A 22,648-nucleotide genomic window follows, 5' to 3' on the forward strand; every position below is an offset into this window, starting at 1 on the left:
TCGATCTCAGGACCCCAGGATCGCGCCCTGAGCCAAAGGCAGATACTCAACCACTTAGCTACCCAGGTGCCCCTTTATTCATTTATTTGAGAGAGAATGAGAGAGAGAACCAGCAGGGAGAGTGACAGAGGGAGAGGGACAAGTAGACTCCCTGCTGAGCGGTAAGCCCTACTCATGATTCATGGCTCAATCCCAGGATCATGGCCTAAACTGAAGTCAGATACTTAACTAACTGAGCCACCCAGTTCGTCTGAGAAGCTAGAGGTCTGAGAAGAGTTTATAATTTTCTCCTTCTGGGGAAATTTTGAAGCTGTATCAGTGACTGTTTCTCATTTTTTCAACAAGAAGAAAAGATAAAAGGCAGAGCAGGGACCCTATTTGAATCTTCTACATAGTCTATTTTGCTCTACCAATGATTTTTTTTTTTTGTCGGTTTGCCTGAAAAATGGTAGCAATACCATTCATAAAGATAAATGGATTTTATTTAACATAAAATGTATTTTATGACTCATCCTTTTTTCTAATACTCCAGTTTTCATTTGTTTGTGAATATCTTCATTGTCCAATGACTTGTTTCTCTCAGCCTTAGTGTATGATTTGGATTAGATAAAGAAGGAAAAAATGAAGAAATTGCAGTTGTACCATTTTCATATTGTGACATTTCAAGTAATCAAAACAATTTAGCTATCACGTGAAGGATTCTGTCTTCAAATACACAAAAGTCAATTCATTTGTGTGACAATTGTGATCTTTATTCTGCGAAGTAACAAGCTACTAAAACATTGCTTTACTTTCTCTCTGACGGAACCATGTCCCAGAAAAGCAATTTCACATCATTTATTCTTACTGTGACATACGTATTCTTTAAGAAGTTTGGGGAGAAATGTTGCTCAGTTTTTTTAAAGTAATGCTTTTAAGAGGGAATTTCCATAACAATTATCTAATTATTAAATGGAAATAGCTGCATTGCTAGAAAGGAAGGCCCATCCCAGCAAAACTGCCCAGGAGATTTCCGTTTGAAAATTACTCTTGAGAGACTGATGAGGTAAGAAATAAGATGAATAATTCTAGTTCATGAAGAGAGTGTCTCCTTCCCCTTTGGGGGGGTGGGAGGGGGGCTTGAATGCTACTTTCTTTTAGAGAGATAAATCTTAGTGTACAATTCAGCTTTTCCTTCTGTGATATGCTTAGTATGGATCAAAATTGTGGTCAAAGGAAAGTAAATATCGTCCATCAGGTTTCCCTTGAATTGTCAAAATTAAGACTATTTGTTCTTTTTTTTTTTTTTTTTTTTTTTTTTTTTCTGCCACTAGATTTCTTTTCTTCTGGGGAATTCCTATAGTTGTGCATCACCCACCCCCCTCCCCGCCCAATTACTCAGGATCCTATTACAAAGGTTATAATTAAATCAAACAGACTCTGGTTGAATTTAAGGCTACTTAGTCACCACCACTCCTAGTACATCTGATTACTCCCCCAAAGGCCTACTTGGCAAATAGTCTAAACTAGGTATACACATTCAATAAAGAAATAAAATGAAACAAAACTTGCTGGGCTAAACTTGAGAAAGCTTATGTCAAGGTTGAGAAATCATATAATCCAAGTTCTTTGTTAATCAATAAGGAAACAGAAGAAACGATGGAGCACACAAAGAAATCTATTGACTACAATCATTACTGATAAAACCATGATTCTTTCTGATTTTTTACAGGAGTGTTCAAGTCAAGGGGGTTATGAATGTAAAAAGAATTGAAAATCTGGGGAATCCCTGGGTGGCTCAGCGGTTTAGTGCCCCCCTTCGGCCCAGGGTGTAATCATGGAGACCCAGGGTGGAGTCCCACATCAGGCTCCCTGCATGGAGCCTGCTTCTCCCTCTGCCTGTGTCTCTGCCTCTCTCTCTCTCTCTCTCTGTGTCTCTCATGAATAAATAAAATCTTAAAAAAAAAAAAAAAGAATTGAAAATATGGTAAGACTGTAAACATTATTAGGATGTCTGTCCATCTCATGCACCACCAACCCCCTTCTTTAAAAACTGCCCTACTCATAACCAGAGCTAAGGCCTGATTATAGCATATGACCTTAGTCCCATGCTGGCTGCAATAGATCAGGACAGACAGCTAACCAGAGCTTAACCAGATGACTTTCTTTCCTAAGCTAGGGCTGGAGTTGGCATTCAGAAGCTTCAGTCCTTCTCTGCAATACTGGGAAGTAATACACAGTGAAAAGCTAGTCTGGGGAGAGAAAAGAGAATGAGAGATGGGGGTGGTGCAAAAACAAGAGACCATGAGATAGCTTGAACAACAGAGTACATAGTAGTTTAAAATAACCAAGATGGACGAGATTAGGAGAGGAATCATTCTGAGAGAAAATTAAAAGTCCTTCTTTGTACACATGACAAACATTGTCATTGTACGTAGGGAGGGAGATGTGGACTAGACATCTGGAACCAGGGGAGATGTTAAGACTGAAGAAATAAACATTAGACTCCTCAGGATAGAGATGGTTTTAATTTTGGATGGGGCTAGGTGAGGTCAGAAAGGCATGGAGAATAGATGGAGGAGAGAGATCAATGTCAAATCCAAGGTCCTCCAGGGGTGCCTGGGTGGCTCAGTTGGGTAAGCATCCAACTCTTGATTTCAGCTCAGGTCATGGTCTCAGGGTCATGAGATCAAGCCCCAGGAGGCAAGTTTAAGATTCTCTCTCTCTCCTCCTCCCTCTAACCTTCTACCCTCTCTCTCAAAAAAAAAAAAAAAAAAAAAAAAAAAAACACACACACACACACACACAAAACACTAGCAAAGCAAGTAGAACAGCAAATTAGACAGAAAATTAGAGAACTACGGTGCCACAGAAGCCAGGAGAACATGTTTCCAGAAAAAAGTGACCAAATCAGCTCATATTTACAAACAAATAAACACTTCTTAGAATTATTTGTATTCAGCTTGAGGGCTCACTAAATGAATGATAGTCATATTGTAGTTTGGCTGATATTAGAGTCACATGTAAAAATAAAAAATAAAAACATAACCACTCATAAGCCAATTTTTAAAATTCCTCAGACAGATGCAATTAAGTTTTGTTAAGAAAAAAAAAAGCAGGGATCCCTGGGTGGCGCAGCGGTTTGGCGCCTGCCTTTGGCCCAGGGCGTGATCCTGGAGACCTGGGATCGAATCCCACATCGGGCTCCCGGTGCATGGAGCCTGCTTCTCCCTCTGCCTGTGTCTCTGCCTCTCTCTCTCTCTGTGACTATCATAAATAAATAAAAATTAAAAAAAAAAAAGCAGGGGTAGGTTGTTTTCCAATATTTCTTGTAATGACTGAAATTCGTAAGATTAAGTCTAGAATTAAGTCTAAGTGCGAGACTTCAGGAGAATGTCAATAATTAATTTTGTGTGAGATTCACTTTGCAGAAGTGTTTGGCATATAGTTTGGTGGGTGGTAGTGAACTCCTGTTCCAGGGAGGGAGCTCTGATAATAAAAAGGAGGATTCCATAAGATCTACTTGGCTAAAGGAAAAGTGACATCTCATATTGTTTTACGTATGTTGCAAAGCAATAGCAGAGGCAATGATTTTGCCAAGGCGCTTGCTAGGCCAGTTGGGTGCTCAGGTGTCTAGTAATAGCTATCGATATGTCCCATCCCCCCACAATAAGCATCCCATCTAAGTAAAAACAGCTTGCTTCCTAGGGCAACACTTCAAAGTCAGCCCTCTGACCATCCAGCTTGACTAGACTGCCTCTCACGCCCTCCTTAATTTAGTGCAAAGGCTGGTGCAATTATTGGGCTGAATTTCTTAGGGGTTCCAATCTCGAGCTCTAGAATCTAGAGCCTTCTTAGAACCCCATTTCTTGTCATTATTAACTGAGTGACTATGTCTAGAGATTTAACGACATCTGGGCCTCTTTCCTTGTTAATGAAAAAAAAGGATTATAGAAGTTACCTCAGACAGTTACATTAAGGGTTGCCTCGGTGGCTCAGCTAGTTAAGCATTGGCCTTCAGCTTGGATCATGATATCTGGGTCCTGGGATCAAGATCCCCATTGGGCTCCCTGTTTGGTGGGGAGTCTGCTTCTCCCTCTACTCCTGCCTGCTGCTCCCTCTGCTTGTGCCCTCTTTTATTCTCTTTGTCAGATAAATAAATAAAATCTTTTTAAAAATTAAAAAAAAAAAGAAATGTTGAGAGTTAAATGAGAAAATAGAGCATTTAGCACAGTGCAATGCATACTGCAGTGAATCATTCACTAAGAGGTAGTTTCATGTTACCATACTGTTAGAAATGTAATATTACATGAAACAGACTTGGTTCTGCAATGGAGTTTGAGAATAGGGACATGACTAAGATATTCTGAAAATGATCACTGCTCTGCTAGGAAGAAGCAGGAGACTTAGGGTGTAGCTCAGCCTCTAGGTTCAGTCCTCATTCCACTTCTTTCCTACTGGTGCCAGTGTAGACCAGTGTACCATTTACTACCCTAAACAGATATAAACAAATATAAATGGGAACAGTAGTCCCCTCTTATCTGCAGGGTAAACGTTCCAAGACCTCCAACAAATGCCTGAAACCACAGATAGTACCAAACCCTATAGATACTATGTTTTTTTTTTCCCCATACGTACACACCTCTGATACAGTTTAATTTACAATTGAGGCACAGTAAGAGATTATCAATAACCAATAATAAAATAAAACAAGTATCACAATATACCATAATAAAAGTTATGTGAATGTTCTCTCTCTCTCTCTCTCAACATCTTACTGTCCTGTACTCACTCTCCTTCTTGTGACAATGGGAGGTAATAAAATGCTTATGCGATGAGGCAAGTGACCTGATGATGTGAACACTGGGAAGTAGTGTTAAGCTACTGCTGACGTATAGATATGATGATATTTCTAAGTGATTGTCTGAAGGAGGATCATCTGCTTCCAGATCATGGTCGACTGCAGGAAACTAAAACCTCAGATGGCTTGGGGGTGGGGGTGGGGGACTATATTTGCTATAAATGAGTATGTGTGGTTAAAAAATAAATATGGATTTTTCTAAATGAAAACACATTATTCCATTTCTTTCTGTCACTGTACTTTTTTTTTTTATGTGAGTATAATAAATGAATTTTTGAGGCAGTTTTAAGTGATGGTCAATCATTGTTCAAAGCCTCCACTGCCTGAGCTCACAATTGTGAAAACCTGCATTATAACAGGAGACACTCTCTGGCCTAACACTTTACATCACAATAGGCAGGCCACCGTGAGGCGCTTTGAAATCCCAGGGCTGTGGTCAAAGTACAGACCTCCTGGAAGGACAAAGTGTTCTGTTTGTGTAGCACAAGGGTGTGGCTTTTGTAGCTAGTAAAATAATCTGAACACAAAGGCTTCTAGATCCTGCGGAGCACTCTGCAGTGAACTGACTCAGCGTAAAGTGGTGGGAAAGGAAGCTTGTTCTTAGATTTCAGAACCCTCCAAAGCTACACCCTGCTCACTTAGTTCCGTCCCAGTTCAACAGGAAGGGGATTTCATCAGCTAGTGCGCGCACACACACACACACACACACCAAGCAGAAGAGAGAATAAGAGGTGCCCAGGGGAACGCTGAGGGAGCCCACTACCCACTCTGTACAACCTCTTGCTAGCCTCATGCTTTTTTACTTGTTTCATTCAAGCAAAACCTAGTTGCTTTCAGGGACTGGCAAAGGGAAGCCTCCTAATTATGCTGAAGCACCTTAGCAGCTGCTTTGCAAGAGCAAGCTGCAAGATCAAACATCCCCAGTTAATAGTGGAGGGGGTTTCTGAATAACATCATAGATGCTTTGGTTATCAGCATCCAAGAGAGATCTGTGTGTTAAAAGCAAAATATTGATATGTTATACATATGTTGCATACAGATTAAATGGAGACAAATCTATTAAAGGTTTCAGTCATGTACACTTTCAGGTTCCACACACACACACACACACACACACACACACACACCCCAACCTTCACCAATTTAGACTTCATGTAAATAAACAGAGCACAATTTAGAAACTGATGTAATTTAAAATCCTGATCCTTACATGTGTCATTGAGAAAAAAGAGGTCTGAATTACACAAAATCAGTCTATATTGATTAGATTCTCCTCCTAATTGCTCAACTCATAATTTTACTTGGATCATTTTGCCTAAAGATCACTTAGCCAAATTCCCCCAAAGAAGATATGGAAACTTTTTGTGAAAAAGATCATATAGAACTTTACCTTTTATCAATAAGATTAATGTTCTGGGGGAACTTACATTCCAAGGACACAAATTATCCAGAAAAAAAATAAGTTACTAGGATGCACATAACTATTAGTTTACCTTTCTTTAAACTACCAGAAAGCCAATTAACTTGCGAACAAATTAAAAAAAAAAAAAAATTCGGGATCCCTGGGTGGCGCAGCGGTTTAGCGCCTGCCTTTGGCCCAGGGCGCGATCCTGGAGTCCCGGGATCGAATCCCACGTCAGGCTCCCGGTGCATGGAGCCTGCTTCTCCCTCTGCCTGTGTCTCTGCCTCTCTCTCTCTCTGTGTGTGTGCCTATCATAAATAAATTAAAAAATTTAAAAAAAAAAACAAATTAAAAAATTCATGAATTTCATATACTATTTACAAAAAAAAAAAAAAGGTTCAAAAATATGTAGTGATAACATTAAGAGGAGCGTTATGGTGAGATTTTTGCCAAAAACCATTTAAAGTTAACCCCCAGACAACCTAAAATGTGGATAATATCTTATGAATTAAAATTTGATACATTTTTATTATTACTAAAGTGTTAAAAAATGGTTAAAATATATGTCCTAGGTAAAATATATGACCTTCCTTCTCTTTATCGAGATCACTAAATGTAATGAAGTTTTGTTTATTTTAAATGGTCTTTTCAAAGCTTTTCTTTCTGTAACTGGACCACATAACTCCTTTCTTATTTTAGCAGTTCTGAAGGGCATAATTGGGAGCAGTAAAGGATAAACTGCCCCATCTATAATTACATGACAATGGAACTCCGTGAAAGGTGAGTTCCTCACAAAATACGAGGTAGGTAGGGAATATTTCAGTTTAAAATGGATTACCCTAGAGAATTAACATTTGTCTTCGGAAGACTTGTGTTCATCCCCTGAAGGGAGTGTAATCAGGAGTGTAATGTAGATCTACTACATACTCCTAGGCTCTGGGATAACAGCAGGAAGAAAGACACGGTTTCTGCTCTCTTGGACCCCACATTCCTGTGGAGGATGACAGGCATCAAACACAAATCCAGCTTAATAAACAAGAAAATATCACGTAGCAGAGAAAATCACAACAGTGTGTTATATTAGAAAATGACTAGAAGGTTGCCAGGCTTAGCCAACAAAAATTCAGGAGACAGAGTTCATTTTGAATTTCAGATGAACTAATTATTATTATTTTACTATAAATATGTCCCATGCACTATTTGAGACATACATTCACAACACAAACACAACAAAACAACAACAACAAAACCCCACAAATTTATTGAGTATCTGAGATTCAAATTGAGCTCTGTCTTCTGCATTTTATCTGTTGACTCTACCTGGAACACTCCTCAAGTTGGGAGGTTGGGAAAGGCCTCTGTGAGACCATGATATTGACAGGTGCCAGAAATAAGCTACAGCACAAGCCCAAAAGCAGAAACAGGTGTGAGTGCCTGGTAGCTAGAGTGTTTGTACAAACCATGTGGTTGAGCAATTGTGACAGTCAGAATTGACCCAGAGAAGCCTTTCCCACGTGTACCAGAGAACTAGGATGGTAGTCCTTCCCTTACCCACGGTTTTGCTTTCTATGGTTTCACCTGCCTGCAGTCAACAGTGGTCTAGCAGATGATTCACCTTCTGACACATAGTCAGAAAAGGTCAATAGTAGCCTAACATGATGTCACAATGCCTTCACCTCCCTTTACCTCATCATGTAGGTGTCTTGTCATCACATGAAGGGTGACTACAGTACAGTAAGATAGAGAAACCACATTCACATCTTCACATAATTTTTATTACAGTGTATTGTTAGAATTGTTCTATTTTATTATTGGTTACTATTGATAATCTCTTACTATCCCTATTTTATAAATTAGACTTTATCATAAGTATGTATGCATGTATAGGAAAGAACAGGGTATATAAGGTTTCAGGCATCCCCTGGGGGTCTTGGAACATCTCTCCCATCCATAAGGGGGAGGCTCCTGTCTATGAGAAATATCTAAGGGAGGCAGGGAGATGCACTGTGGAGGGAAGGAATTAGGCTATGTCCTAGGCAAGGTGTGGAGTTGCCTGTGTGCTATATTAGAAGCACTTACAGTAAAGGGTAGAAAGAGGAGGAGGAGGCTTGAAAGAAATGTGTGAAGCTGAGGTCAGGAAAACTGACTTAGAGATGGAGGCTCTGCAACTATGGGCTCCTTGGTAAGGCTTTAAGATTTTTAATCTATCATCAAGAAAGTCCTACAGGGTATAACTTCAATTTTACTCTTTCCACAATATTATTCCTTTTTAAAATTGTTTCAATTCTTTAAAAATTGGGAGGGGATAAAAAAATAAAACAATAAATAGGGAGGGGATAAAATGGAATATGCAGAGCCAGACAGCAATTTTAGAAAAAGGGAAAAGACAACCATTAAAGAGAAAGCCTGGGTGCTTCGGAGTGGACAAAAATACTGGGTGGGAGCATCCTGAACAGGGTAGGGAGCTTCAGGAACCAGCACAAAATACACAAACGTATGTGTACACAAAAAAATAAATATATACTTTGTGTGTGTTCATATACATTTACATATATATGTATATGTGTATGTATTTTAAATGGTATATATCACAGATATTCCCCTGAAATTTCCAAGTTTTACTTAATGGCATGTATTGGAGACCTTTCTAAATCAGTATATACAGATCTATTTCACTCTCTTTAACTTCTACATAGTATTCCATCACCCATCATATAGATACACTATCCTTTAAGCGTCTTCCAATGAATGAGCATTTGAGTCATTACCAGTGTTTTGCCATTAATGCTGTCAAGACCATAGTTCCCAAGCCATGCTGGCTGCTGTAAACATACAATAGTATTATAGAATATTTTTAAATTTTAGGGAAGCACAGCCACATCTGTCAAACACCACACAAACCACTACTACAATACTATTAAATTTGGGTCTAAGTGCTTAATAAACAGAACTGCTGGATATTTCTTTTGACCTAGGGTCACCATGATAAAGTTACTGAGATGCTAAGAGTGCAATGATCCAAGAAGGTCTGAGAATCTCTGTGCTAAGAACATCCTTAAATGTGCCGAGGTGTATACAACATCTCAGGAGGAAGGTCCTAGGAAGTGTCTTGTTGTTTTTGCTAATTAAATTGAAACCATATGAAAAAGAAATACTTTCCATCTATTTTTCTTGAAAACATTTTCCAAACTGATTCTCAATAAATCATCAGCCAGATTTTCATATTTCTGCTAAGCAGTCATATTTGGTACATCTCATTGCAAGCTGGTATATCCCATGTAACTTATTCTTCAGAATTTTATATTTTTAAAGAGCTATGACATTTATATGATTGCAGATATTATCATTTAAAAATACATTTACTTCAGCTACTTTGAGGCAGAAAGAAATGCAGAATTTGTTGCCTCTTAATTTTTGTGTTACAGAAGTCCAAATGAATGATTAACCATTGACTCATAATTTTGTTATGCAACATTTATTTCAATAAAGTTTAGTAATGATGAATATAATTTCAATAGGATTCTGAAATTGCTAGATTTCAAAATAAAATTCCGTTGTTGGTGCTTCACTTCATCTGTTGAGAGACAGACATTCTGGGCATTTCCCAGAAGTTGAAAAAATGCCAGGAGGTTATTGTGAAGAGTTTAAAATAAAAGGTATCAACTCAAGTTCTCTGTCAGACTTTAGATTTTTAACTATATATGCCCAAATATTTTAAAATCAATAGAATGCAATGATTTACCAGATCATTACAGAGTATCATTTGCTAGTAAATTTGAGGACAAAGTCTCCCTAAATCAAGTTACAAGATGTTCCTCCAGTGGTTTCAATGGCGAGTTAATTACACATGTTGCACAAGAGTTCTGAGCATTAAAGAGGCCAGTCTATCCTGCTGTGTTTTTAGTATTACCATCAGTCCTGCTGCTGCTTTCTCAAGGACTTTCAGTAAATGCTTGTCAAATGACTAGTTTAGCTGGAATTTAATCATTATTTTAAAATCACTCAGTGTCAATCTTAATGTTTCTATCACTAAACATGAAATAATAATACTTATTACCTATTTCCTGAGATGCTGTATGATCAGGTTAGTATTATAATTTACTGAACATTATGCTTGATAATATAATTGTGAAAATATTTTATCATAGCATTCCTCTGACTAAAGCAATCCAGAAAGGAAATCTCAGAAGAGTATCTTCCTTTGACAGATTGGAAAACAGATTTTCAAAAATTCTCATCTACTCACGTGACATTTATTTATTTTTTTTAATTAGAGTTATGAATAAAACCAAAAGGAATAGAAAGAAAGCTCTAAAAAATAAACAAGATTATTGTGCTGGACTTAGTGTCTTTCTGGTTTTAAAACCATCCAAATCCAAAAGAATGAGAGTTAACCATACCTATACCAAGGTGGTGACTGTTAAAGTTTCTAGATATATAAAAATGAGTTGCAAACTCAGACCTAGGTGCCCCAAAGATGTAAATAGTCTTTAATCTGGCTACTTAGACACTTTGAGTTTATACGAATTACCTATGAACTCTGTGAACTTATAAGTTACGAGTGAAGTGTCACTGTGCTGTGTCCAAGATATAATCATAATGGGCCTGTCATGTAGACTCCACCCTGAATTTCAAGAGGCTTGCAACAGGCCTGAGATCCTTGTCAAAATGTGACCCAATATCCATGCTCCATATCAAATACAGACAGATAATTACAATTTTGATACTAGTATTTAAGAAATATCTTTATAGTGTAAAATATGTAATGGTATAATATGCATCTATAATACACATATATAATATGATATTTAGAGTTGTCAACTTCTATAATGCAGGGAGAAAGGTAGCTTTAAATGGGTTTTTTTGTTACATTACCATTACCTTTCGAGTAATCTAAAATTTTTCATTATAAATTGATTTCATTTGAAAACGTACCATATCGAGTTTTGAAGGTCAGTGCTAATAAGGGACAACGGCTTTTTGACCTAGAAACTGAGATTCAGTTAGTAAAGCAGGGAGTATATTTACCTCTAGGACAAGTTAGGGCAGGAAAAAAACAAAAGGTCAGGATTAACTGATCTTGATTTACTTATTTTACTTGCACCATGTAAAATTGTACCAATTTCTCTAAGTCCCTTACCTTTCTTCCCTGGAAGCCATGGAGGAATAACTTTTAATTGGAAAGTGATAAAGCCAACCTACATTTCCTCATTGTTGAGACTTAATAAGCTTGTTTTATTTTTTCATTAATTATTATTATTATTTAAAGATTTTATTTACTTATTCATGAGAGACACAGAGAGAGAGGCACAGATATAGGCAGAGCGAGAAGCAGGCTCCCTGTGGGGAGCCCAATGTGGGACTCGATCCCAGGACCCTGGGATCACGACCTGAGACAAAGGCAGATGCTCAACAACTGAGCCACCCAGGCATCCTTTTATTATTATTTTTTAAAGATTTAATTACTTATTTTAGAGAGAGAGAGAGAGCAGGGGGTGGGAAGGGAGGGATAGACCGAGAAGCAGACTCCCTGCTGAGCATGGAGCCAGAGTCAGGGTGATCCCATGACCCTGAGATCACAACCCAAATTGAAATCAAGAGTAGGAGGCTTAACCTACTGAGCCACCCAGGTGCCACTTATTAAGCATGTTTTGAAGATACTTTATATAATAAAGAAGTCTTTTACTAAAATAAAATTGAAGCTATTTACCTATAAGTTTGTACGTGACATGATTGATTTGCACAAAGATTCTAGAATATTGGCATTTTTTGGTAGTATATATTTTATAATAGTGGCTTTATAATCACTGAGAAGTGGGATGCTTGGGCAAAAGAAAGAATTTTTAAAAAGACAGAATTCAGAAGGCCAGCTAGAAATTAACCTTGTAGTTTGTCAGTTCCTCCTCTTAAGGGAGAAGAGAACAATTCAGCTGCTTCTCTCAAAATCTAGTGGTTTCTTGGAGCTCAGTCAGTTAAGCTCTTGATTTGAGCTTGGGTCATGGTCTTGGGTCAGGGGATGAGCCATAGGGTGAGGCTCCACACTCAGTGCAGAGTCTGCTTGAAATTCCCTCTCCCTCTTCATCTGCCCCTCTCCCAACTCACCCACCTGCTCTCTCTCTGCTCCTGTCAATTTTTTGTATTTTTCTTCGATAACCCTTATCGTACTACTAGAGGGATTGTTAACATGTCTGCTTGCCTGATCAAATTCTGCATTGTCTATAGAATTCTGTAGAATTTATTTTACTTGCATTCATTCATCTTTGTATGCCTAACAATGTTACCATTAAATGCTATGAATGAATATATAAAGACAAAATAGAACATATACAAAATCTGAAAAAAAAAATAGTAAAACCCATTCCTAGAATTTTACTTCTATAATACCTATAATAGAAAACAGCTGCAAAAAAAAATCTAGTTTTAAATTTCAACTTAGATTTTAAAATGTCATTCCCTTCCTCTCTTCTTTCCAATTCTTCCTCTCTTACCTCCCTCCTTCTCCCTTCTCTCTGTCTCATGTTTACAATTCAGTGAAAGAGCCATTAGGCAGAACCAAGAGGCAGGCAGGCAGTCCAGCAAAGTTGGCTGCATATAGGTGAATTGAGCAAATAATGTATATTGACATAATGAAAGCCAGGTTTCTTACTGTCAGAGGAGGAAAGGGCAAATATGGAGAGAAAGCTACAGATGGTCCCCAACTTACAGTGGTTTAATATATTATAATATTCCAACTTTATGATGGTACAAAAGTAATATCCATTCAGTAGAAACCACACTTCAAATTTTGAATTTGGGTCTTTTCCCAAGCCAGTGATATGCTCTATGATGGCCCCTTGTGATGTTGGACAGCAGCAACTGGAGCCCCCAGTCAGCCCCCTGATTATGAGGGTGAATGACCAATACTCTGTACCCAGACAACCACCCAGTTTGTCACTTTTGGTACAGTAGTCAATAGATTACATGAGATATTCAATACTGTATTATAAAATTGGCTTTATGTTAGGTGATTTTGCCCAAATGTAGGCTAATGGAAGAGTTCTGACCATGTTAAGGGTAGGCTAGGCTAAGTTATGATGTTCAGTAGGTCATGTGTATTCAATGCATTTTCAATTGACGATATTTCAACTTTGGATGGGTTTATTGGTAGGTAACCAGGTTGCAAGCTGGGAAAGACCCCATAATGAGTTCTGTAGTGAGAGGTATTGGAGGTATGGTGTGTACCCATAAATAAATGTGTGTGTATACATATACACATACACACACACATAACTATATATATATATATATATATATATATAAGAAAGAGAGACGGAGAAAAAGGTATGTGTATGTGTATATATATGTGTGTGTGTATATATATACATATATATATAAATTTCCTCTTTCCACTAGAGTTGCCTAGAAACAGGAGTATCTCTCCCAGCAATGGGCACACCTCACATGCATAGCAGCCACTCTCCTAAAAGAAGCAAGGTTTCTTGAAATGGCTAATCCCAGGGCTGGTATAAGGAAAAAACAAGATGAGCTTGGATGATCTGACTGTGCCAGAAAATAAGAATGATGGTTACATGTCAAAACCACACAGAATCCAGCCTGAAAAGTCTCCTACTAATCAAATCTGGGGTAATTCGAACATTAAAATAAATAACGATAGTTCCTAATGAGAGCTTATTGAATAAAAAAAGAATTCATGGGGGTGCCTGGGTAGCTCAGTCAGTTAAGCATCCAACTCTTGATTTCGGTTCAAGTCATGATCTCAGGGTTGTGAGATTGAGCCCAGATTCAGGCTCTACACTGAGCATGGAGTCTGCTTAAGATTTTCTCTCTTTCTCTGGGGTGCCTCGATAGCTCAGTCAATTAAGTGCCTGCCTTGGGCTCAGGTCATGATCTCAGGGTCCCGGGTGGAGTTCTGCATTGGGCTCCGTGCTCTTTGGGGAGTCTGCTTCTCCCTTTCCCTCTGCCTACCACTCCCCCTGCTTGTATGCTATCTCTCTCTGTGTTAAATAAATAAATAAATAAATAAATAAATAAATAAATAAATCCTTTTTTTTAAGTTCTCTCTCTCCCTCTTCCTCTGCTGCTCCTCCCCACCACCTCCCTCACTCCCTCTCAAAAAAAAAAGAAAGAAAAAGAAAGAAAGAAAGAAAGAAAGAAAGAAAGAAAGAAAGAAAGAAAGAAAGAAAATTCATGAGTCCTCAATGATACAGATAAATAAACAAATGGGGGAAAAAGAAATGCTTCCTTGCAGTTTAATACCAAGTAATGTAGAAGGGATGAAGAAATTAGAAAATGAACATTTCTCAACCAATAGAGTAATAATCAGGTAAGAAATAGCAATAGCTATTAGTAGTAGTAGTAGCTATTATTTAGCAAGGATGCTAAAACTAATCCGTGATTGTAGGCAGAGGAACAGGATTTTACAGTTTCAAAATCTCTCTCCACAAAATAATTGCTAATTCAAAAATCTAAAAAACATCATACCTTTATAGTAGAGAAACCTCAGAGACACCAGCTCACTTAAGTGATCAAAGCTAACATCACCAGTAATGAAAAAATTTGGCACCATGTGCCATATGATTAGATGCAAGGAAAAGAGAAAAGTATCACTTCTGTGAGATTTTGTTCAAAAAATGCATGGCCTGGATATAATTCTGAAGAAACATTAAATAAACCCAAACTGAGGAACAACCTCTCAAAAACTGGGCTATAATCTTCAAAAATGATATAGCTGAGAAAGGAAAGGAAAGGAAAGGAGGAATTATTTCAAAATACATGAGACAACCAGGTATCACAATCGATCCTGGATTGCATCTTGTGTCATAAAGGACATTATTGAGACAACTGGCCAACCTTGCATGAAGTCTCTGGGATAAGGATGCACAGAATTTATTTTCTTTTCTTTTTTCTTTTTAGTTCAATTCTTGCAACTCTTCTCCAAATTTAAGACTATTCCAAAATTAAAAGTAAAAAAACAAAAAGCCCCAAAAAACAAAAAGTATTTAAAATGTTCTTCCTTGACAATGACTCCAGTGATTGAATGTCCTAAAAGTTAGGTTCATATAAGAAATATCTGGTACATTTGCAGAACCAAGTTGAAATACCGAACACACGGTAAGTAGTGAGTCACCAATGCTTCACCTGTAAATTACTGGTATTGTTATTATTAGTAGTTAACATTCATTAGCACCCACATTGCTGTACATAATACAGCAAAAGTAATGGCTCCTTCAAAGAGCTGTTCTAAAAAATACAAACTTATCCATAGGCGCATATCCAAATACAATGTCTCTAAAGGGGTGGAGAGCCATGGGTCAGCTCTCACAAAGACAGAACTAGACTCAGGCTTTTCCTCTCCTTTCTGCTTCAGGTTAAAGGAGGTGCAATCCAGGTGTTCACACATTACCAGGTTACTGCTGTGTAGGTTGAAAGGAATGACACAAGGTCATGGCCAATTTAGTATTACACCACACCTGTGAAACCTGAGGCCACCAACATTTCAGCAAGGCTGTGTAATTAAAGTGGTAACACGTATTACTTAGAAATATTATTGACTTCCAGGACACAGCAGAAGCCCTCTGTCCACCTAACATTCAATTACAAATGGGGTCAGAGAAAGGCAGCAAAAGGCAGAACCTGGAGGAAACGGTGGTTAGCTGTTTGCTGCTCCTCCTTGGGAATCAGACCTCCCAGAACATTCCTCTCTGCAGCCAGGAAGCAAACTTTTAGTGCTGCCTCTTGAAAAATCTCTTTAATTATCTCATGCTTAATTTATGTCAGAATCTACCCTTCCCTCTCATAACACTGAGTTTTAAATAAACATTTGCTTATTAGTATATAGACCACAGATTGCCATATGCACAATTGGTACAGAAATAAGCAATATCACGTTGGAGAGAGTCACAGCTTGTTCACACCTAAAGAATCTCTGAAAACTAAATTGACAGAATGTCAGGGATTACAAGGATCTTCCACACAAACCCTGCTATATCTGGGCCACTTCAGAGGAAATTTTATTGGTAAATTAATAAGAATAAAAATCATAAATTAGTAAGAGGAGGACAAGATTCTAAATAGTTAACATGTCATGGTTATTTTAATCCTTATAACAACTCTAAAAGGGCATATTATTGTTATCTGATTTTATAGTCGATGATATTGTGGCCAGAGAGGTTAACTAACCTATCCAAAGGTACAAAGCTGATAAATAGTAAAACCAGCATTTGGACCCAGTTTGGTTCCAGAATCTAAAGCTCTTAACAATAATATCCTGCCTCTCTCTTAGAGAGCTTTATGGGTTATCACCACCACTATTTTCATTCAACTTTTTCTCTTCTATCAAGACTGAAATTCTAGTATTTCAAATCCAGGGGATTATATCAGTCTCTCTAAGATGAATGGGAATCCAGTTATTATTTGACATATGTTAGCTAGGCTTAAAGGGTATCAAGAATTTTTTTTGGGGGGGGGGGGTATCAAGAATTTAAAGTATATTTGAGATGGAATTGAAACTTTAATCCAGTAAATATAAATTGGGGTGCCTGGGTGGCTCAGTTGGTTAAGTGTCCGACTCCTGATTCAGCTCAGGTCATGATCTCAGGGTCATAAGATTGAGCCCCATATTGGGCTCCATGCTCAGTTGTGAGTCTGGTTGAAATTCTCTCTCTCCCTCTGCCTCTGCATCTTCCTTTGCTTGCTCTCTCTCTCAAAATAAATAAAATCTTAAAAAAATAAATAAATGGCAGATAGTAGAATATAGATTAATGAGAACATTAATATTGATTTTATTTTAAGATAAAATGACAAAGCTCTGCTTCTTTATACCCCCCAATCTATGTCCAGACTTGTAAGCATTCATGTAGCCTGATATATAGCAGCCTGATATATAGTGAAATAAGTGATTAAGCACTTAATGTGCCAAAAAACATCCGAAAGTAAAAATATCACAGTACCTGGGAAAAATCAAATTAAAGGTCGTATCTGTGATCCAGGAAACAAATTTCTCTGATCCTTTAAAATACACGTATTTTGATTAGATAATGAAAATTGCAAAGCACTAAATTTAATGTCTTATATCTTTTTAAAAAATTCTCATGCATGTGTGTGTATATACATTATGTTATGTAAAATATTAAATCTGTTTATGTATAAATAGAAGGGATTCCTATTCTAAAATATTGTTAACAATTACATAGACCAGTGTTAAACATCTCAGAAAAAATGTCTCTGAACATCTCAGAAAAAAAACTCTCTCTAAGCAACTCTGATATCAGTGAGCATAAACAACAATAAAAGTTTAGACTTTTTCTTATTATTTAAATTTTAACAAAGTTTTGTCTGCAGCAGCAACAGAATACAAATGCTGCTACATTTAGAGTAAATATAGTGTGAGTAGAATACATCTTGGTAACAGAAAATAATGGCTCTAACTTCTGAAATTTAAGGAGCCTGTGTTCACCCTGTAGCTCCATCTCACTGACCAGGCTCCTTAGCCACCTCAAGCCACTTTGCTCTTCTATGAAACGCATCTACTAAAACTACTTACTTAAGTAAAAGGATTGCATGGCTATTTTTTTTTAAGATTTTATTTATTTATTAGAGACACGCAGAGAAAGACACACACACACACACACACAGGCAGAGGGAGAAGCAGGCTCCATGCAGGGAGCCCGATGTGGGACTCTATCCTGGGTCTCCAGGATCATGCCCCAGGCGGAAGGTGGCACCAAACCGCTAAGCAACCAGAGCTGCCCTGCATGGCTATTTTTAAGTTCCAAATCTAGACATAAAAAAAAAAAAAAAAAAAACAGGATTTCAGGAAAAAGAATCGAACCTTGGTATGTTGCATGGCCTTCGGGGCCTGAAAGCGGGAGATAAAAGCAAGACCCAAGCTAGTAACTGGAGTTCAGGTCAGGATGATAACAGTGGAAATGGAGATAAAAGGTGACTTTGGAGACATTTTAAGGGAAAAGATGACAAAATAAATTAATTTAAATATCATCTTAAAATAAGAATCAGATGATATCAAATCCTTAAATACTTCCCTATTAATTTTATTTTTGCTGTTTTTACTTCTTGCAGACCAACCTTCCACTTAAGACAAACTAGAAAAGCAACTTGTTTTTCAATCTATTTCAAGGGATCATAGAGCTGCAAGATACTAAGGATTTGGGGGAAAGAGCCAAAAGGAAAAAGAAGCCCAGAGAGATGAACCTTTGCTAGCTACCAGTGTCAGAAGTAAATTCTTCCTGGAGGATGACACCCTATAGAGCCTCAAATGTCACTGAAGTTTGTTTTGTTTTTTCTTAAAGATTTTATTTATTTATTCATGAGAGACATAGAGAAAGAGGCAGAGATATAGGCAGAGGGAGGAGCAGGCTCCCTGTGGGGAGCCAGATTTGGGACTCAGTCCTGGGACCCCAGGATCATGACGTGAGCCAAAGGCAGATGCTCAACCATGAGCCACCCAGGTGCCCAAATATCATTCAAGTTTTATTTATGATGTATGGTAGTCAGTCGGAAGAAAAACAGAAATATAAAAGGGTAAAATTTAATTAAAAAACATAAACAGACTCACAAATAACCAGATGTTGGTTTATCTGACAGGCATGAATTGAGGAAACTCTACAAATCCCAACCAAAAGAGATATAAAGGAAACCACCCCTAGACACATAGTCAAATTGCAAAACCTGAACACCAAGAAAAATCTTTTTCTTTTTTTAAAGATTATTTATTTGAGGGAGAGAGATAGAGAAAGAGAGAGAGAACAAAAGGGGCAGAGGGAGAGGGAGAGAGGATCTCAAGTAGACTCTATGTTGAGCGTGGAGCCCAATGTGGGGCTCTATCCTAGTATCCTGAGACCATGACCTGAGGTGAAACCAAGAGTCAGGCACTTAATTATGCCACCCAGGTGACCCCAAGAAAAATCTCGTAAATAACTAGAGAATAAAAGATATATTACCCTCATATGAGCAAAAGAATTTATTAACAGCTGACCTCCCAACAAGAAGACAGTTAAAGGACATGTTTTATTTTTTAAAGATTTTTTATTTTTAAATAATCTCTACACTTAAGGTGGGCTTGAACTCACAATCCCAAGATCAAGTTGCATGTTCCACCAACTGAGCCAGCCAGGTGCCCCTAGAATGATGTGCTTTAATTTAAAGTGACAAAAACAACAACAAAAACCAACTTAAAATTCTATACTCAATAAAATAAGTATTTCCAGAAACCAAACATAGAAGGATTTGTTGTTAGCAGATCATACTAGAGAAAACAGTAAAAGAAGTTCTTTAGGCAGAAGGGAAATGCTCCCAGATTACGCCTCAAGAGATTCAAGAAAAAGTAGAGAGCAGAAGGAATAAGTATGCAATAAATAAATAAATAACTGTGTTTTAGGAGCTCTTCAGTGTGTATAAAATATACAATAATAACCTCTATCTCATAAAGGAAGTAAATTCAGTTAAAAGTACTTTATGTTTTTGTATCGTTCAAAAAAAATATAAGTGGCAAAAGTGCTGATTTATATTAGACCTCACTGTATCAGGGATGTATGTTGTAATTATGGTAACAAAAAAAGAATCGTAGAAAACTTTATAATAAAAAAAAGAATAAAACAATAAATCAAAAAGAAGGGGAAAATATATTAAAAAGAAACAGAAATGGTCAAATGAAAAATATGATGGTAGATTTAAACACAAATAGCAGTAATTTGTAATTAAATACGTAAAAACTAAATAAGGGGCTCCTGGGTGGCGTAGTTGGTTAAGTATCTGACTCTTGGTTTTAGTGAAGATTGAAATCTTGGTGGTGAGATCGAAACCCATATTGGGCTCTGCACTCATTGTGGGGTCTGCTTGGGATTATCTCTCCCTCTCCCTCTGCCCCTCCTGCTCATTTTCTCTTTCTCTCTCTCTCTCTCTCTCTCTCTCTCTCTCAACCAAATAAATTTTAAAGAAAGAGAGTGCGTGTGTGAGAGAGAGAGAAAGAGAAAGAGAGAGAGAGAGAGACTAAATAAAAGCCAACTATTCTCATTTAAAACTCAGCGGTTGAGCATCTGCCTTTGGCTCAGGACGTGTTCCTGAAGTTCCAGGATCGAGTCCCACATCGAGCTCCTGAATGGAGCCTGCATATGTCTCTGCCTCTGTCTGTGTCTCTCATGAATAAATAAATAAAATCTTTTTAAAAACAAAACCAGTTATCAAATTGGATAAAAATGTTTTACCCTGCTTGCTCAACTTCATGTCCTGCCCTTCTCTCCTTTTCTCACTATTCTAATCATGCTAGTTTTTTTCTCTCAGTTCTCAACTCCATGTAGTGATTGTCCATGTCAGGGCCTTTGCAGCTAATGTTCCCTCTACCTGAAATGCTTTTTCTTCTAGTCCTCCCATAGCTCTTTGGACAGATCAGAAAAACTTCAAACAACTTTATCCAAAGAAAGTTATTCCTCTTGTTGTCCATTCCTCTGTCCTTTGTTTCCTTCATAGCACTTTCCATATTTTATATTTGTTTTTTGATTATCTTTTGTCTGACTCCCTCATTAGCAGTGAGCTTCATTCACTTGGCTTATTATGTAGCTATGTGGGTGGTTAGCATGTGCACATGCAGTGCAGTGTTTTAAGATTTAGGATTATGACCACGGATAAATTCCCAACACTGGTGGAGCTTACTTTCTATGCAGGAGACAGAAACAGCACCCATCTCTGTTTTGCTTCCTGTTGTATTCCAAACACCTGGCAGGGGGAGGTAGTCATTCAAATACATCTTGAATGTCTGATATATGTGCCAGATAACTTACAAGCCTTTCAGAAAATAACCCTGTAACAGAGGTAGTATCACTGTTTTAAAGTAAGAAGGCTGCAACTCAGGGAAATAAAATAACTTCTATTCAGTCACAGAGCTAATGCATGCCAAGAGTAGGATTAAAACCACTTTATTTTTTTATTAAAGATTTTATTTATTTATTCATGAGACACACACACACACACACACACACACACACACACAGAGGCAGAGACACGGGCAGAGGGAGAAGCAGGCTCCATGCAGGAAACCTGATGTGGGACTCGATCCTGAGAGTCCAGGATCACGCTCTGAGCCAAAGGCAGGCGCTAAACAGCTGAGCCACCCAGGGATCCTCTAAAACTTCTCTTTAAAATTTAAAACAAGCACCGGTTTTTAGCACGGGGAGTTGCTGACAGATTGATCAAGCAACAGCAACAAACCATCTTTGTCCAGTAAACTGAGAGACTGGAAGTATTTATTAATCAAATATGTCAGGGGTTTAGTCTAGGCCATTTGGCACTACCTATTTTATTTAGATGTTGCTACTATAATAAACCTATGATTTTTCCTTATCATACCTGTTAGTCCCAAACTAACTGGATATAATCATTGAAATCTGTGATATGTAAAGTTCCCACGAGGATTACAGAAAAGCAACATTTTAGGCACTAGTTATTATATTACCTCTAAGTCTCTAACTGGCCTCTATCTTTTCTGAGATGAGCAGGACTACTTATACATTTCTAGGATTCCTTATGCCTCTTAGCATAAAGTATATACATGGTCCATGGAAGGAAAAGCGTTTATTTCATAGATTGCCTTTCCCCGGGGTTCTCTCAGATTTCCCTCACGCTATCAGATCTGAGACATCCCTAAATCAGACAAAGTTCTCAGTTTGATTATTTTGACATCAGTCAAGCCAACAGACAATCCCACCATACAAGAAAAAGAAAAAGAGAGAGAGATCTGGGATGTCTGGATGGTTCGACGGTTGAACATCTGCCTTTAGCTCAATTCGTGATCCTAGTCCAGGAATTGAGTCCCATATTGGGTTCCATGTGAGGAGCCTGCTTCTCCCTCTATGTCTCTTTTGTCTCTGCCACTCTCCCTGTGTCTCTCATGAATAAATAGATAAAATTTTTAAAAAAGAGAGAGATCTAAGGCAGCCAGGTAAATGTTCACCTAGCCAGTTCTATTTATGGTCTCTTTATTTCTGCCACTAAACATACCATCCCTCTGTCATTCCCAACAATGGTTTCTAAATCTGGCTGCTGTAGGAGTTTTAAAAAGCTAGGAAGAGTTAGAAAATAAATTACTGGCTCCATCCCCTAGATATTTGATTCAAAATGTCCAAGGTAGAGCCTAGGGAGTTTTAAAAGCTCCTTAAACCATTTTGAAGTACAGCCAGTTTGGCAAAATGTTGCTCTAGGGAATTCCATTTTGTTACTGACCCATTACAGGGTATCTACAGATAGATTAATGTTGGATTAAGGGACACAAGCCTTTCCCATTTTTATATTTAAGAAAAAATACTTTGGCCCACTAGATTAGATACCCAGGGTTTCCAAACACTTGCTGCTGGGTTATTCCATTTTTGCATTAAAAAGGAAACAAATGGGGCACC

The 22,648-nt window shown here is 37.7% G+C and overlaps 1 long non-coding RNA gene across 9 annotated transcripts in view; it reads right to left on the bottom strand.

The window, feature by feature from the left end:
* Nucleotides 1-15,014, bottom strand: part of LOC140608957 (uncharacterized) — a 562,604-nt gene extending 547,590 nt beyond the window's left edge. For 2 of the 9 annotated variants that reach the window (XR_012010948.1, XR_012010947.1), the window contains exon 1: nucleotides 7,794-14,242. This is a non-coding gene — a long non-coding RNA (uncharacterized lncRNA). Of the gene's footprint in view, nucleotides 1-6,333; nucleotides 6,545-7,793; nucleotides 14,246-14,723 lie in introns of those variants that run through there. The other 7 variants (XR_012010949.1, XR_012010951.1, XR_012010955.1 and 4 more) reach the window with 6 other exon arrangements.
* Between the last annotated feature and the right edge of the window lie 7,634 nt (nucleotides 15,015-22,648).

Source organism: Canis lupus, chromosome 18, assembly GCF_048164855.1.
Source record: "Canis lupus baileyi chromosome 18, mCanLup2.hap1, whole genome shotgun sequence".
Lineage (NCBI taxonomy): Eukaryota > Metazoa > Chordata > Mammalia > Carnivora > Canidae > Canis > Canis lupus.